The sequence below is a fragment of the Dendropsophus ebraccatus genome, chromosome 10 (assembly GCF_027789765.1).
Source record: "Dendropsophus ebraccatus isolate aDenEbr1 chromosome 10, aDenEbr1.pat, whole genome shotgun sequence".
Taxonomy (NCBI): domain Eukaryota; kingdom Metazoa; phylum Chordata; class Amphibia; order Anura; family Hylidae; genus Dendropsophus; species Dendropsophus ebraccatus.
The window spans coordinates 49,303,090-49,322,541 of NC_091463.1; the positions used below are offsets into that span (position 1 = coordinate 49,303,090).

General features: G+C 41.3%; 1 protein-coding gene across 1 annotated transcript in view; it reads right to left on the bottom strand.

Annotated features, from left to right (window-relative positions):
• ARHGEF9 (Cdc42 guanine nucleotide exchange factor 9) overlaps positions 1-18,675 on the bottom strand; it is a 296,681-nt gene extending 278,006 nt beyond the window's left edge. Inside the window, exon 1 of the mRNA XM_069986579.1 lies at positions 18,258-18,675. The gene's annotated coding sequence lies outside the window, so the exon portion shown is untranslated. The remainder of the gene's footprint in view (positions 1-18,257) is intronic.
• Between the last annotated feature and the right edge of the window lie 777 nt (positions 18,676-19,452).

The following is a 19,452-nucleotide window of genomic DNA, read 5'->3' on the forward strand; positions in this document are numbered from 1 at the left end:
ATAAAATAATGGTATGCATCAAAAGAGGTATAGATGCTAAAGATGGGAACATAGTTTGCCTCTTTACAAACCACTGGTCAGACCGCACATGGCATATACTTTGTACAGTTTTGGGCACCAGTATATAAAAAGGACACAGCTGTACTGAAGCGTGTGCAGAGGAGAGCGACAAAGGTCATTAAGGGAATGGATGGGTTACAGTACCAGGACAGGTTATCAAGCTTGGAGTTATTTTGTCTAGGAAAAAAAACGTCTTAGGGGTTGATCTGATTACAATGTACAAATTTATGAATGGACAGTACCGAGATCTTTGTAGTGGTCTTTTTACTCCTAGGTCTGTAACCATGACAAGGGGGCATCCTCTACGTCTAGAGGAAAGAAGTGTCATGATCAGCACAGACGGGGATTCTTTACTGTAAGAGCGGTGAGACTGTGGAACTCTCAGCCACATGGTGTTGTCATGGCTGATTCATTAAATAAATTAAAGGGACGCCTGGCTGCTCTTCTTGAAAAATATAATATTACAAGCTATGGGCACTGTATTTCTGGTGAGACGTTCATCAAGGAATTATTCTTATTGCCATTGGAGTCGGAAGGAATTTTCTCCCTGTGATGGGGCAGTAGGCATCTGCCACAGTAGGGTCCCTCTAGGTTGAACCTGATGGACTCTTGTCTTCTTTCAACCTTATTAACTATGTTATTATGTAACTATTTTACTATTGATCATAATCAGTAGACCAGAAGCAACAGACTATGAAAAAAGAAATTAATTGGATATACCAAGTAGACAGACTGCAACCAAATGGCCTAAATGAAGTCGCTATATCATAATAAGAAGAGTGTTCAGATATTTCACAATTCCAAATTAGTTTCATACAGAGTATTCTAATAATGCTGCTTAAATCTTTACCAACATTCCAAACAAACATTATTACAACCAACATTCTATTTATTATGATTGACATGTTCCAATTGCACACTCAGCAGCATAAACATACTATTCGTTATGCTTGTATTCAGTGTTTCCATTTATGTATCTCTCTACCTGATAATCACACCATCACAACCTGTCATTACCACTTAAAATATGCTCAAAATATGTTTTAAATTATAATTCTATAACGACTGTATATTAATTAATTTATGATGAATGACAAGCCCAAAACAGAGATAATAAAGAAGTTATACTTACCCACCCCGATTCCCCTGCAGCGCAATGTCACTACTCAAGGTCACCTGCCGGCCTCCTAAAGCTCCCATTCCTGTGACGTCAGAACCCGGCTCAGAAATGCCTGCTCAGGCAGTCAGTAACAGGGGCAGGACATCTCTGTGGTCACTGATTTGCTCAGCAGGTAGTTCGTGTCAGGTTGTGACGACACAGAAACTGGAAGAAAATTGGAGAACGGAGGCTGAACTGGTGGCTCTGCTACTGGGGAAGCACAGGGACGCATAAGTATAACTTCTCTATTATATTACCACCACACGCTCCCTGGATTTTTACATTAGGCCAAAGTTCTCCTTTAATGGTAAACCTACAATGTTACCAATAGAAAAACACTGCATAGCTTCACATTCATTTAGAATTTTTGTGTAAATTGTTTTTAATAAAGATATAGTATAGTATAGTCTTATATGCAAATGCAGCCAGTTATGTTAAGACTGTGTCAAGTCTGTGTAAGGTATTCTGCACCCGCCAGACCCTGACACTACAAGCGCTGAGAGCGCCAACATAGTCCACCGAATACAGCTTACTGACTTCTCCTAAATGTGAACAAAGGGCACTTCAGATAAAGCATTGATCATTTGTAGAATAATCATTTGTAGTTCATAAAACCGCCTATAAGTGGCACAGTAGCAATAAAGGTATTTAAATTGCATAAAGTGAGGCACAGGTGATCAGCTCTTATTCTCCAATAGTGTGGCCTCCTTGCTGACCTGACTTCACCCTTGTATGCCTTTGGTTTATGAGGTTTCTTAAAGGACCATGTCTCCTATTACAGACCCCCATCAGTCCTAGATCTGAAGGACAGAATTCCTCAGATCATTGTATCGATTAAGGATTCATTTAGTGATGGAAAATGTGGTTTTGCACGTGAAGAGTGTTGTTGAAAACAAAGGTGGTCTACGTAATATTTGTAGCATGATTCAACAGCATCTACATTTGTGTCATTTGGAGTATTATTCAGGAAATTTCAAATGTGTCAATAGTCTAGAACAGTCATGTCAAAATCTGGCCCACGGTGCCATTATTTTTGGCACACCAGGCAATTCACAGATTGAATTGCATCTGGCCCACCGACATCGCATTAGATTATAATATGGGTGGTCCGGACAGCCGTTTGGACAGCACATATTATAATCTTGTAGGCCACAGGCAGTTTTAAGCCTGCAGCCTAGCAGTATGTGATTGTTTTTCCGACACCGACAGCGCAGTGATGTTATCGCACACGTCCTGTGCCGGGCGCCTCCCATGACTCCAAGCTAATGAGGTAAGTATGGGGGGCTGTATCCAGGGGTAGGGTGGATTTGGGGGGCCGTCCACGGGTGACAGGTTCCCTTTAACAACTGTTCTAGGGGCTAGCTACTATATAAAAGACTACAGCGTAGGGCTGGCTACTATATGAGACTATTGGGGAGGGCTGGCTACTATACAAGACTATTGGGGAGGGCTGGCTACCATATAAGAGATTATTGGGGAGGGCTGGCTACTATATGAGATTATTGGGGAGGGCTGGCTACAATATGAGGCTATTGGGGAGGGATGGCTACTATATGAGGCTATTGGGGAGGGCTGGCTACTATATGAGACTATTGGGGAGGGCTGGCTACTACATGAGGCTATTGGGGAGGGATGGCTACTATATGAGGCTATCGGGGAGGGATGGCTACTATATGAGACTATTGGGGAAGGCTGGCTACTATATGAGAGTATTGAATAGGACTGGCTACTATATAAGACTATTGGGGAGGGCTGGCTACTACATGAGGCTATTGGGGAGGGTTGGCTACTATATGAGACTATTGGGGAGGACTGGCTACTATATGAGACTATGGGGGAGGACTGGCTACTATATGAGATTATTGTGTAGGGCTGGCTATTATATGGCACACTTGGGGGCTGGCTAGAGTTAGGGCAGTTGTGGTTGGGTTGACTACTACATGGGCCAATATTGGGGGGTTGGCTTTTACATGGGTTGAGCTTAAATCATATCATAGCAATTTATCATGTGATTTATCATAGTGCACAGTGCTGGGAGACGCACACCACTGCCAAGTCCGCCGCATGTGCTTTTCAACAATTATCAAGGTTGGCCCACGTCTTTGTCCAATTTTTTAATTGGCCCACTGTGTATTTCAGTTTGACACCCCTGGTCTAGATTGGGCCTCGCATATGGCAAAAGGGTGACTTCAAGCATCAGTCTGGATGGTATGTGTTGGCATTCTTTTACTTTCACAGTACAGAAAACTCTACTGGTCCACTGTTTAAATGCAAAGGAATCAACAATTCTTTCTCTCTCTCTCTCTTTTTTTTTTTTTTTTTTAACAAAAGGAGTCAATGTGCAATGCTGAACTGTCTGAAATCCGAATTTTCCAAATGTGCACCACAATGCTGATGTGAAGAAAGCCTGAGGAGCATTAAATATTTTACACTTATAACAAAAATTAAATTAAATGAAATAAATCTCAGTAAAATAATAAAATATTAATATTTAAAGGGGTTGTCCGGCGATAAAAAATTATTCACAGAATAACACACATTACAAAGTTATACAACTTTGTAATGTATGTTATGTCTGTGAATGGCCCCCTTCCCCGTGTTTCCCCCCACCCACGCTAGACCCGGAAGTGTGGTGCATTATACTCACCGCATCTCGTGTCGTCCACGGTCTCCGATCGTCAGCAGTGACGTCTTCTTCGGGAGGCCAGCGGATCTTCCCGAATGCCGGCCGCCCTCTGCAGCGTCATCCGAAGCTCAGCCGCGATTGGCTGAGCATAACTGTGCTCAGCCAATCGCGGCTGAGCGGCTGATGACGCGGCCACGTCATCAGCTGCTCAGCCGCGATTGGCTGAGCACAGTTATGCTCAGCCAATCGCGGCTGAGCTTCGGATGACGCTGCAGAGGGCGGCCGGCATTCGGGAAGATCCGCTGGCCTCCCGAAGAAGACGTCACTGCTGACGATCGGAGACCGTGGTCGGCACGTGACAGGTAATGTATAGCGCACCACACTTCCGGGTACACGGTTGGGGGTGGTGGGACACGGGGAAGGGGGCCATTCACAGACATAACATACATTACAAAGTTGTATAACTTTGTAATGTGTGTTATTCTGTGAATAATTTTTTATCGCCGGACAACCCCTTTAAGCTATATTGCTACATTTCCAATACTCCAAGAACTTCTGTATGTACCAAACTAAAATGTCAAAGTTTTTTTCCAAACTTACAATCGGTGAAAATACAGATTTTAATACAGTGCTTTTCACTAGTCATCTCAATGTTTCCAGACTTCTGGCCTGCATGGACAGATCCTACATTACATTTCTCTGCCTTTTGATAATGTATCAGTGAAGCTGATAAACAGGACACTAGACTAGAGATCAAATGGTGTCTCCTGCAGCATATGGTGGTGCTGACTTTTTACTGTCTGCAATTAGCTGCAGTAAACCGTCTCTTCAATAACATTCAGGCTGCAGGTGGCGAAGATATAAAGACAAGGCATGCTGCTGATGTGACATGGGCTTTAGCCCTGACAATAGCCAGACTTCTAAAGAGAGTAAAATCCTCTGGAAGACATAACACCAGTGAGCTAAAGTGTTATGGACACAAACAGACCAGGAATGCAGAATCAGATCAGATTTCTAAAGTTATCAGCATTGACAACCCTTGTATCCCTTCCAGTGGTGAAATGATTGCAGTCACAAGGACCTACCCTAGACCTCTATACATGCACCACTTTTAGGGCCCTATTCCACAGTAACGATAATCGGCCGAATCGGCCCCATAGAGAGAACGAAATAGAGAGAACGATTAGCCAATGATTGTGTCATCGGCTGATCGTTCATTTAGGGCCAGACCTAAAATCATCATTCCCCCACCGCGCATCGCTACGGTTGAATAGTGGTGCGCGGCGGGCGACCGTCGATTTCAGAAGCGCAGCATTATACATTACCTGTCAGGTCTTCTTCTCTGCGCTGTCTTCATCCCCAGGTCCCGCGCGCTCTATCTTCCGAATGGCCGGTCAGCTGACGGAGCGCTCAGCCAATCACAGGCCGGGACCGCCGCGGCCTGTGATTGGCTGAGTGGGGCCTGTCAGCTGACTGGGGATGAAGACAGCGAGGAGAAGAAGACCTGACAGGTAATGTATGCTGCTGCAAACCCTTGCTCAACGATCATCAGGCCGTGGAATAGGCCCAGTAAACAAGCGGCGAACTAGCAGATCGCCGCTCGTTTACATCGTTGATCGGGCCCTCCTCGGCCCATGGAATAGGACCCTTAGTAGTTTTCACATCCTCAGTGTACTGATCCAGTTAACCACTATGATTGAGCAGACAGCCACTGGCCCTGGGAAACCCTTGGAAACCACATGTCGCTTTAGGCAGGTAGCATCCTGGTACAGAACAATGTCACTGCATCATACTACAGGCAGCAGGATGAGGGCTCTGCGAATATTTTTCACCAAACAGTCCCATCTTCAAAAAAGGCATTTTCGTGTTCCCCTATAAATATACACTCTTGCCGTGATTCCCTCTAACTGCAGCACTCTGTAAGCTTAGTATTAATCACGGCCGTTGTTACAAATCGGCAACAGCCGTGATTAATACTAAGCTTACGTTGTGTGAACATAGTCACAGATTGAAAAGAGTACACCACTTCTGCAAGGCATACAGCAGCTGATAAGTACTCAACGACTTGGGATTTCTAAATAGAAGTAATTTACAAATATGTATAATTTTGTGATATCAGTTGATTAAGAAAAACAAAAGACATTTTCTTTCTCCAAACTACCTGTTTAATTTTTTTTATTTTTTTTTATATTTATTGGGACAACATGATAAAAAGGCTGCCAAAGTATACATAAATGTTAAAATCCTTTAGGGTATTGTTTCCTTTGCATAACCCATCTAGGTAAGCAGCTCTACTAAGGTGGCATATCTCCTTGCATAGGTTAAATGCAGCCTTCTATTTATACAATGTTGCCCTATAAAGCATTGTTTCCTTCATTTCTCTTAGGGCCCTATTACACCAACAGATAATCTAACAGATTTGAGCCAAAGCCAGGAACAGACTATAAACAGAGAACAGGTAATAAAGGAAAGACTGAGATTTCTCCACTTTCAAATCCATTCCTGTCTTTGGCTTAAAAATATCTTATAATCTGTTGGTGTAATAGGGCCCTTAGTATTCTAGTATTATATCTATGTTCATTTATCCTCTTCCACTGCACCAATAGGGTTCAGGGACCAATTTTATAAATAGGTACATCATGATCGCCGCATTAAAGAAGTATTTTTCCCAAGAAGTCATGACTAGAGATGAGCGAACGTTCGGTATTTGATAAGCTGTGGCTGCTGAACTTGGATAAAGCTCTAAGATTGTCTGGAAAACATGGATACAGCCAATGACTATATCCATGTTTTCCACATAGCCTTAGGGCTTTATCCAAGTTCAGCAGCCACCGCTAATCAAATGCCGATGTGATGCATGATGTGTAACCAGTCTCCAGACTGCAGACTTCCAACATTTCTGACAGCTAATAACTCTCTGTAGGGGACCCTGCACATTACAGTGCTCATAAGCCTATATATAGTCTCTCGATATTATATATATATATATATATATATATATATATATATATATATATATCCCAATATGCTGACGTCGATTAAAGTATTACTGTCATTTTGAGGGGAAAAAATGTTTGTTCTTTTTTTTTTTTTTTTTATCAAAAAGACCTGTAAAAAGTTTTGACCTGGGTCTGGGTTTTTAGCTTCCTCCTGATCATTAGAACAAGCCAGGAGAAGTTCTTGGCTGAGCACTTCTGTTACTGGCTCACTGCAAAAGGAAACATTTTTGAGATCATCATCAGAAAAACTGAATTTTCACCTCAAAGATAAATCGAATAGAATTTGACTGAAAATAAATGACAGGCACGGTTTTCTTTATAAAATTTTAAGCTCTTGCACTCACACTTTCTCTATGATAAATCGCCAAGAGAAGTCATGATTACAGACTCTCCCAGACAAGCCTCCATCTTGTGTTTATCTCCACACCCACATTTTTTTTTCATCTTTTGAGGAATGGTTAACACATCCTCTGACTATTTTACAATAAACACATAGTATACGCTTTGGCCAGGATCCCTAGCGGCGCTGCAAACAACTGACATGTCAGTTTTCTGCGGCCGCTATTCATTGAATAGTGGCCGCAGAAAACCCTGTCAGTGCACATTGTGGAGCAAGCGGCTCCGGCCGCACGCTCCATAGTGAGCAGTGGAAAGTTCTGATGCGGGTGCGCACGGATGTGCCCGCATCAGAACCCTGCGGCCGAAAAGATCAGCCAGGATGATCTTTTCAGAGACCAGACGTTCCGTGACCCGGCCTCTTTCGAAGTGTGCACATAGTCTAAGATATATTGTTCATGTTTCTCTCCCAATAATGAAGGTCGCAATGATGATGATCAAGATGATGATATGTAGGGCTCAAACATGGTTACCAAGACCATTACTGCGACTTGCCCTGCAACTTTAATGCAGCAACTAAACAACCCTGCAATTATAACAAGGTCCAGCTAGCTTAGCCAGTATGCATGTATGACAATGGTCGGTCTGAACTGGCTGTTTACACAGATATTTTGATGGTATTGAACTAATGACATAAAGGAAAATTGGTTCTCGAAGTTTCTATTTTTCATAATAGTGTGTTCTTTTATATATCTGTTTACATGATCACTACTACCAATAAACCTTCTGACCCATGATACATACAGGTTACAATTATATCCTTTCACCATTTACAAATTTTTTAGACTGACATTGGTGTGACTAGTCCTGAATAAGCCCAAAATGTGCATGTAACCCCAGCCTGTTACATCTAATAGCAGTTACTCATTCTGACTAGAAAATATAGTATGATGGAAGAATAAACTTGCTGCATTAACTAAGACCACATAACATCTGCAAGGCAAAGCAAATGAGGAAACCGCAAAGGAAGAGCCAATGTTTTAATTTTTATGAACGGAAATCACAAGTGGTAACAAACTCTTTGCTTCTTTCCCTCCAGCATAGTCATTTCCAAAGGTACCGAGGAGGATTCAAACCCCCATCAGGTTAACAACATACAGTGGAAACATGACAACATTTCATGCATCCCTACCTCCAATTCCTTTTGGTGAAATATCATAAAAGGGGAACATTTTGTTGGATCCCTATGCCACCCAGACAACATCTAAGGGCTGTATTACATGGAACGATTATCATTTGAAAAAAACACTATATCGTTTGGATTTTAATAATAATCGTTTCATGTAATAGCAGGCAACGATTAAACGACAAACGAGAAATCGTTGATCCTTTGATAGAATCTGGACCTATTTTAATCGTTGATCGTTCACAAATCGTTCGAACATCATTTGGTGTAATAACTAGAGATGAGCGAACCTCAAGCGTGCTCAAGTCGATCCGAACCCGAACTTTCGGCATTTGAGTAGCGGTGGCTGCTGAACTTGGATAAAGCCCTAAGGCTATGTGGAAATCATGGATATAGTCATTGGCTGTATCCATGTTTTCCAGACAACATTAGAGCTTTATCCAAGTTCAGCAGCCACCGCTAATCAAATACCGAACGTTCGGGTTCGGATCGACTCGAACCCGAACCCGATTCGCTCATCTCTAGTAATAACACGTCATTTGGTCTTTCCCCGGTCTATCAGCCGACTGTAAGTAACTGTCATCGTCCTGTGTAATAGGGTGAACGATTTAGGATCGTTCGTCAAAACGGCTGTTTCAGATGATTTATTGTTAATCACCGAAAAATCGGCCAGTGTAATACCACCCTAAAGATTACTGAGCTTGGTGTTTCCTAACAGTTAGGGATGGGTTAATGGTGAATATTCTTAGGGTGGTATGGGGGTTATATAATGTTATAATATCCCTGATGGTGTAAGGTGGTAAACTTAGTGGCCTAGTGTAGTAAAGGGGCTAATACCAACTTCCATGGTGATCTATAGCAGTAAAAAAGTTAAAGGGATTGTCAGGGTTTCTAACCCAGCCCACCCGCAAATCAGCTGTTCAAGGGAACAACTGCACCGGCATCTATACACATTAAATAGTACCAGAAGCTCTGTTCTGACTACTGTGTAGTGGTGACACAAGTTACTACAGATCCTAGATCCTATTGAATCGAACAGAAGATGAGCTGCAGTAACCGATGGCACCACTACACAGATGGCACATGGGACTGTTCACTGGGTATAGGTTCTGAAGCAATGGCTCTGTTGAACTACAGCTGCTCAATGGAAGTGTTGGGTGTTGGTAGACATTGATGGCCTGTAAATAGGCCTCTGATGCTAAAAATCCAGGAAACCCCTTTAATGCCAGTCTGCTTAGTCATTCAAGATGGTAATCCAATTATCACTGGTGGGCTAGTGTAGTAAATGGGTTAGTGTTGGCATTTGTAGTTGTTATTAACAAATGTTTGATACCAGCATCCCTGATGGCCTATAGTAGTAGAGATGTTCATTCTAGCATCCCTGGTGGTCTAGGGAAGTGAAGGAGTTATTGCCAGCAAATCTGGTAGTCTAGTACAATAGGGGAATTGATATATAGCTAATATCTCATGGTTACACCCTCCTAAAGCACCAGCCTCATATTCCTACGACATACATGGTAAGCATGTCAGGGATGTTTTCAGCTTCTGCGGCACTGACCACAGAGATTATTGCCGGGGAGGTGGTAGAGATAACAATATGACTGTGATCATGCAGATGCAGAGTTGTACACATGATCTGTTGCTCTGCCTATGAACCATGTAAGTGATTTATGGATCGGCAGGGCCATTGAATAGAATCTACACCACCTCTTTTTTTGTTTCTGACAGTCAGTGCAGACTATTACCACTATGCAGATTCACCCTCATAGTATCTGCAACAAAAAAAACCAACTATGTCCATTGTGCTACAGCAAGAGACATATTGCAGTACCTATAGTGCCTGCTTCATGATACCACCATGCTTCTCCCCTGTTGTCCTAACACTGTCTGCAATTAGAAAGTTACATGCTAGCAGCCTCCTGCATTCTCTTCCTGTGCTGATCTCTTCATCAGACACAGCACACAGAGGAGCACAGCGCTGGTTATCCGTCCAGGTCATAGTGTATAGGCTGTATATATTCCAAAATGCTCATCCCCTAAATTCAAATATGCAAAGCACTTTCATCTGTAAAACTTTAAAGGGTTTATATTATACAATAGAATTAAGTCATAAACTCACTGATTTATACTACAATTGAACCCCTAAACTTTATAATATGCATAAGTGCCAATTCCCTCAGATTATGGCAGATAAAATATTGTAATGATCAGAGATGGCTACAATAACCAGAAAATTATCAGTGTCATTTATGTCAGGTCTGATCTGTGTAGTGAAAGCTGCACCTTCCCGCTGCCCACTGACACACCATCTTTGAACCATTTATTAGAGTGGAGCTCAGTTTGTCAAGAAAATTTCCAGACCATATAAGTCTCTCCTAACACACGGTAGGATCAGAGGCTCTGTGAGGTCCTGACATCACTTCTGCAAACTATATCCACAAATATGATTCCTGCTGAAACTGATGGTTAGAGAAACACTGCCTAGGAAGTGCAGGCCGAGGCTGCAAGCACATATTCTATTAGGGTACAAACCCACTTGACGTATTTGCTGCGTGAATCAGTGTTAAAAATAAGCAGGCAAAACGCAGGTTGGCTTTATACGATTGTTCTGCGTTAAAATACGCAATTGCGTATTTTTGAAGCGTGAAGCTTGTTGTAAGCAAAGCATCAGTGAAAACGCATGTAGCTTCATGCTTCAAAAATACGCAATTGCGTATTTTAACACAGAACAATTGTATAAAGCCAACCTGCGTTTTGCCTGCTTATTTTTAACACTGATTCACGCAGCAAATACGTCAAGTGGGTTTGTACCCTCAGGGTATAAACCCACATACCGTATACGCAGCAAATACGCAGCAGATGTGAAGGTGAAGATTTGATGCTGTGTTCAGTTATTTAGATCTAATCTGCTGCGTATTTGCTGCGTATTTGCTGCGTATCGCAGTAGTAAATACGCTGCATATACGGTGTGTGGGTTTGTACCCTTACTGGAAAATCACAATCATTTTAATTGCTCTGAAAATTACATCCTTTAAAGGGGAACCTGTAAAAGTTCAGGGTGAGCGTTATAAATGGCAATATATCAACAATACCCCCATGCACAGATTTAGGGTTCATGCCCAAAAATGTACAAAATTCCAAGTTGTGTCTAGATGGAACATCGCACCTATAGAAGTTTATGGGGCCCTACTGTACCCATGTATGCTTCTCATTTCATAAAGATATATAAAGATGTCAGATTCTCTGTACCCCATAATACATTACCATATGAAAACTCCAAACAGCGAGATACCAAGTGCTTCAAACCCTCGGTACAGAGCCTTTGTTTAGATCATTGTCCAATAGAAAAAAAAACATGCAACCTGATTTAATACAGTAAAAAAGAAAATCTTAATTTTTTTCGGCAAAATTTGGCACCTCCACACGCCTTCCATCATCTGTTACAGTGCCTGCGATTGGCTGCCTGCCAGGGTTACACTCTAGTGGTGCATAGGACTGTTTAAGTGAAGCAAGGGTAACCAGGAGAACAAATGGAGACGTGAAATATTCAACAGTGATCTTATTAATAATGAATTAAAAATAGCAGAACTACAATACAGCTAACATATGGAATACAACATTAAGGTGGAACCAATACTATGGTCATACTACACTACAGACACCGTCTGGCATTAGGGTTTGAGGATGTCTATGAGATTGACACTGATACAAAGACATTGCTGTGTTAGTATCTACTCCATGGGCACAATTTTATGGATGCATTTTATAGCTATTTTGGCTGTTAGGTGTATAGGTAGTATAGTGTAAGTGTTGTAAAGCATTGCGGAATCTGTTGGCGCTATACAAATAAATATTATTATTATTATAGGTAGATGTTATTACAATGGTGGTACCACTGTTTGCCTGCACTACTACATGGTCATAAAGTAAACTGTACAATACAGTCTGGTATTTTAAGGAGTTACAGAATTAAAACTGCCAGAATGAGGGACAAGATTCCGAAAAATTACGTAATTATGTAATGATGTCGTGCAAATATTGGGATAGAAGAGCACATTTAGAGAACATGCAGTATTTTGCACAGTACATTGGATAACTGAAGTATAAGCACAGGAATGTCGCTGTTAAAAAACAGTTTTCAGAAACAAAGCCCCCAGCTATATAATTGCAGGCCCCGGCCTGCAGAACAAGACAGAAAACAGCTAACATGGTTTAAAATAATAATTTATAATTCATTATCCCCCAGAAATCATGCATTATTATTTCTTGGCTGCTACTACCAAGTAGTTACAGATTTATTTCTATCCTGATGCTTATATGGGACCAGCATATTGTGTGGCTTATGCGCTCACATCCCTCCACAGCTGTCTCCCCATCGCAGATATCAAATATCCTAGGTGTGTGGGAGGAAATGGTGTACCTACAGGGTATCCGCTGGAGAACAGTCAGTGCTAGCACTCTTCTATTGATGGTGTCATATTATCGGAAGCTTTACATGGAGTTTTCCAGGCTACACTTGGACAATTTTACACAAATGGACACTTATGAGTGGCCATTAAAATGTTCAGCTACAGTAGGTACAGCAATATGGCAACAACTGGGCTTCTGAGACATTTTCCAGTCCCTTGTTTATACATAGCATACTAACTTTACATGTACAAAGCAAACAGAGTCGTGGGAAACTCATCTTTGGATGTACCTTTCTGGAATCGCTCTGCAGCTACACGGCTGTTTGCTTTGCTGGGTAAAATAATACACCATAACAATGCGTGAGTCCATTGGAGAAAGCATTCTGTGCCATTCTTGTGCTCTGCCAAATTGAATTGTTCCGCATTCAGCTGGCATGTTTGTCTATGTGAAATATGTTTATTAAGTTGAAGCTAATCCTTGAATTTCATTGTTTTAATGCCACCTATTGTAAAGGGGAACTGAGATCATCTGATGGTGCAATGCGATAAGGTCTACAGTATGGGATTAGACGGACTGGAATCAAGGCCAGAGTGCAGAGCTGAACAATGCTCCAGCACAAGAAACATCTATGACTAAGCAACTTACAGAAGCATTTAAAGGCGTCTGGCCACTGAAAAACCTTCATGGTAAAGGTGACAACCCTTAAGGTCAAGCTTCACGTTTCACATTTTCTAATATAGAAGAAGTAACCAGTAGGTGTCCATAAGCTGGTATCCCACTGATACCAAGAATGAAGAGCCCTTCTGTGCTCTTCCAAGTAATAAACCCTTTGGTTTCTAGCTCAATGATCACAGAATCCCTGAGCTTTGTTCCCAGGTTCCTCTATACAAATCAAGGAGCCTGCGTTCTACGTCTATGAGCTCCACCAGTCGCAGGTGCCCAGTGATGACATTTCCTTCTTGCCTTTGTTTCAAAACTTAGAAAAAGGGGAACTGAAAATTCAGAAATATGTAACTGGCACTAGCAACGGTAAAAGAAGATAAAGCCATACACCATGGAATTATTCATCTCTGATGGTTATGTGAAATCTTCTTAAAATCCACACTCCATAGACTGCAATGGGAATCTTCACAATAGTTCACATGATGCAGTTTTTTCTGGAAAAAAAAGTAACATGCCACTTTTTGCTGCAGAATCCAATCAGTTTCCAGACATGGATCAGCCCCATTGAACAGGGTTATGATCCATAACAGAATTCACATCAATCTGTGGCAGAAATCTGCGGTTCTTCTCAATCCACAAGAATTTTTTCACATCTGTTGTGTTAACATGTCCTCATAAATAACCTAAGCTTCATAGTTGAAGGGGTATTCTGACCCGGGGCTTTATTCATAACAGAGGCGGCGGGGTCCAATACGGAGGGTTTCAGGGATCAGACCCTCCACAATCTCCTACTTTTCCCCTATCCTAAGGATAGGGTAAAAGTACATTTTTCACGGAATACCCCTTTAAAGCTTTTTCACATTCAACTAAAGCTACGAGAAGTTTATCAAACTTTTCATATCATCATGGACGTCTCCAATAAATACCATGTTCTACATAGTCATAAAAATAAAACCCATTCCCCCATTGTATACATTCTCATTTCATAACATGCGTACTAAAGATCGACAACAGTTTTGGTGATATCTCCCTTCTGCTCTGTCTCTCCAATACCTTAAAGGCTACATCAGAGGAGCAAGGAGCTAGGGGACCAGAAGATACACTATAGTATACCATTTACTATGCATCACTTTTCAATTAAAACTTTACCCAAAGTGATCCTATTCAGTGTCAGATGGATGCTTGTAATTCATCTGATCAATTCAGGGTCTTTTTACAAGGCCTGATATGGGAACATGCTGTTTGGAGCTTGTTTGGTCAGCCAGGCCACATGAACAATCACTGCATAGTTTCTGCATCCATTTAAATATATTGCTGCACATTCACAATAGCGATGAAGTCAGCCCATATATTTGAGGTCTTTTTACATGACCGTCAGCAAGTGTGGCGCTCGCTTGCAGTGCCTTTACATAGCACCATTAATAGTGCAGTCATTACATCTCCTGTGTAGAGGAGCGGGCATACTCAAAAGATCAAATCAGCCAATGAGCAGGCACTTGCTCGCCCGTCGGCTGATCTCTGGCTTTTTTACACAGCTTGATTATCGGTTCATCGAGTGTTCCTAGGAAAGTGTTCCTAGGAAACCTTGGCAAAAATTGGTCAGTGTAATGCTGGGTTTACACGGAACGATTATCGCTCGAATTTGCACGATAACGATCGAATTCGAACGATAATCGTACGTGTAAACGCAGCGAACGATCGAACGACGAGAGAGAAATCATTCATTTTGATCTTTTATCTTGTTCTTAAATTGTCGTTCATTGCGGGAGGGCGATCGGAGCCGCGGCGGCGGGGGTGGCAATCGGAGCGGTGGCGGGGGGGGCGATCGGAGCGGCGGCGCCGGGGGTGGCGATCGGGGCGGTGCAGGGTGCTGCGGTTGAGCGGGGGGCCGGGCTACGAGCGGGGGGCCGGGCTGCGGGCCGGGCTGCAGGCGCGCGATCGCTAAACGATCGCAAAACGATTTTTCCGTACGATACGTCTAAACGCTGATGAAAAAAATCGTTACTTCGACATCGTTAATTGTACGATCGGGCCAATTATCGTTTCGTGTAAACCCAGCATAAGGGTCCATTTATACAGAAAGATTATCTGACAGATTATCTGCCAAAGATTTGAAGCCAAAGCCAGGAATGGATTTGAAAAGAGGAAAAATCTCAGGCTTTCCTTTATAACCTGATCTCGATTTATAGTCTGTTTCTGGCTTTGGCTTCAAATCTTTGGCAGATATTCTGTCAGATAATCTTTCTGTGTAAATGGACCCTTAAAGGACCTTTAGTTACACAAAGTGAAACATCTCTTATCCCCTTGTGGTTTCATGGGTGTAAAACATAGATTCCTTTTAATGAGGATGCCCCAACTCACAAAGTTATGGATAGGGGATAACAAGCTGATTGGATTGATGGGCTAATACCACTGCTAGATCGGCGCTCGTCTACTGGGTCTATTACGCGGACGATAATCATTTAACAAGGGCTGCAAGGACTTGGCCGATTTGGCCAACTATCAATCCGTGTGATAGGGCCCTTAGTATTGACTCCATTAATTCTTTCAAAGCTTCCAAACTGAGCTTGAGCTTGTTCTGAAGCCCCAAGAAAATGAATGGAGTTTTGGCTCCACATTTCCAATGTGCTCCATTCCTTAAAAACAGTTTCCTGCATTGTCATGGTGGTGAGGGTCCCAACAGTCAGACCACCATCAATTATCTTGTTATACTTTATCCTGTGGAAATCTTTGTGCAATAACTTTGTAAATTGGGAATTATTCTTAAATATCTTTTAACACTTTAAATTAAAAAACGATTTTGGGGATGAATACACAAACAAAATCAGACATTAAAGAATTACACAATCATTTAAAAAAGAAGAGTGAGGACCCTGCTTACAATCTATAGGATTTTATCAAATGGTTACTGTGTCATGTTAAATACTTCCTGTTTGTTTCCAGATTTTATATCAGTGATCTGTGAGCTGTAAGCACACCCTATTGGATAAAATTCCTCTTTCGGGGGAGTATGTTTATGACCGATTGTTTAGCTTCTCATTTAAAAACCCTTACTATTAAATACATGGTTGCTCACAAGCTCTTAACTGGATCCAGAGTTCTTAGTAGTTACAATTGTGCTTCATGCTCACGTACCCGGGAAAACGGAAGCAGGTTGGGAGGGAACTGCTCAAAATGTCTTTACTGACGTACATAATAACTCCCCTAATGATTTAGGTCATTGTATTCAAAGCTGGAAGGAACCCATTGTTGTAGTGTTCTAAGTTGAGCCCTATGAAGACACACTATATAACCACTGTAGAAATTTAGATCCAACAAAGAATGATACTGATATAACTGGATGTGTCTGGGAAATAATTTTCTAAAAGTAAAACTTTTTACATTATCTAAGAACATTTAATTTTTTTTTTTTTTTTTTAGATGTGTGCTTTGTATTAACACTAGGCTGATCTCAGGCTATTTACTACAACTAAATGATGTCTATAGATAGATGAATGGGCCTCTGCCCTGGCTCTGTGATAAAGCTTGCTGTCCTTTTGACTTGATTGACTGGAACCATAAATTCCAATGACTTTATCTATACCCTGTTTATTTGTCGTTTTAAAGTCACTTAGTAGGAACACATTGAATCCTATGGCACCCCTCTCCAGAGTCCTTTTTTTACAACAAGCTAAGTCAGTATTGAAGCCCATTCATCTTGAGTTTGCCATCCTGCCTTGTCAACTATACTGAGGCATGGAGATGTTACAGACACTGATGCCGCACATGGATTTTGGAGGATATGGAACACTAAGAATGCATTGGCTTTAGTCTGCTTAACATTGGTAACAAATATTTTTCATTCACAATGACTATTTTCCTATTACTCAGACTAATGGTACACCCAGATTAGCAGGGCAGGTTCGTCTTCCTTGTTTTTACAGAATGTGCTACCCACAATAAAGAAGAAATAAATTAAGCAATAAATTACTTACGGCATGTTACTCCTTTTTTATTTTGACTCCCCATAGCCAATGATTTACTACGGATGTACTTATACACTTTTTATGTTACACTTTTGCATTCACTTACATAACATATATCTGTTTAGTGCGATATGTAACAACTTCCCCACAGTTATATGTATTCTATGAAAAAAAACTTATGTATAAGAATTATATCCAAATCAAATGAAAAAAGACCTTAGATTACATGTTTCTTTGTCATGTGTTATGAACACATTTTGACATTTTCTATGGCACCCCCGAACAATTTTGACATTTTACTTGTTTACCATTTGAAAAGGGTCAGGTTACATATTTGTCTATGATATAAGGTACATCCTTTCTAGGCAATGAAGAGACACAGCAGGACATTACTGTTGTAGTTGCTTCACACATCAGTTTCATAATGTACATTTCAGTGAGTGTCATGGTAGATCTTACCCTATATAATGCACAGACATACAACAAAACCTACAGATCTGCAAATGCTTCAGTTCATAGAGGCGATAGTATTGAGGCATGACCCCAAAAGTATTTCTGGCATTGGTGACCAGATACAGTAATCCATGTCTATGTTCACCTTAAGTGAAGCTGCCTGTACATCTAGAGACAAAACAATGATATATTTCACATCTGCACTCTCTGTACTCTTTATTCCATTACTATATCGTATATACTTTATATTCTCTTTCTAAGTTTACGAACTTGATAGATTACTTGTAATGTGTTTGCATTGCCCTTCTACTTAGTAGTACCAAGTTAAGGAGTGTCACTAGGTAGAGGAAAGCTATATGATACAGCCATCATACATACATGTAAGTACAATACACATTACCTGGTAAGTTTCAAGCTGAAGCAGCTCCTCCACCAAACTGTCAGGGACAGGTCTGCATAGTTGCTGTCAATCACAGACAGGCAATTCCAGCTTGTCTGAGATCAGGGAGCACTGTATACACCTCAAATCCCATCAGCTGCACTGTACCATCCCGTCAATTCCAAAATTTCCACCAAAACTTTCCCTCTTCCAATCCATCCAACAAATCCTGTATATGAAGCAACTTAGCAAAACGTCCAAAACTGTAAAAGAAGGTGATAAAGTGGCAAGAAGGATGATAGAGACAATTCAATCCCAACAGGGCAGTGTAATCCTGTGAATGTCTGAGTGGAATCCACGTGTTTTCAGCCAGGAGCTGCTCCTGGCTCAGGGATGAGGAACAGGAGTGGGAGTTGAAGCCAGGGGTGTGGAGTTGAGAGCTGCCTGACATGAAATGTATCTTGTTTCCAAGCTCAGGGCAGGGCTGCGGCTCTGAGATCAGACACTGAGCATAGCCTGCTCTCACCTCGCCAATAGCAGAGCGCACAGTGCTGAGTATGTCATCAGGCCCTAATCAAGAATCTCCAACTGCACAGTCAAAACTTCCTCTCTGAAGAATAAGCTCATGTTCTTTGTTTTTTTACATTTCAGGCTGGTGACACCACGGCTACTGTCGGTCATTGTTTTCAGTAAGATGACTTTTCAATAGTTTTTTTTTTTTTTTCTCTGCAGGATGTAGTGTACTGCCCTATGCAGGGAATTCTCTCCAAATAGAAGCGGTGCTGTCTTTAAAAAAATATCAAACCATCAATAGGATAGATTTGTCAATAGATTTATCAATAGGCCCTTTTCCATGGGACAATTATCGTTTAAACAATAATCGTTTTCTGTAATAGCAGAAAACGATTAAACAACCAACAAGAAATCATTGGTTACGTGATAAAATTTGGACCTATTTTTATCATTGATCGTTTGCAAATCGTTCGCGCATCATTCGGTGTAATAAGATGTTGTTCACAGTAGCGACCAGCGAAGTAGCGATGACAGGACGACCACAAGAACAATAATAAGTAACGCTGATAATATAAGCTAGAATTTAGAATAAACAATAGCACGCATAGCACATTACACTGTATATATGGCCTGTTTTACGTCTCCTCTTAGTCATGTCTTTTCAAACTTTTCTGCCAAGGTGGAGAGCAACGTGTCATACAAA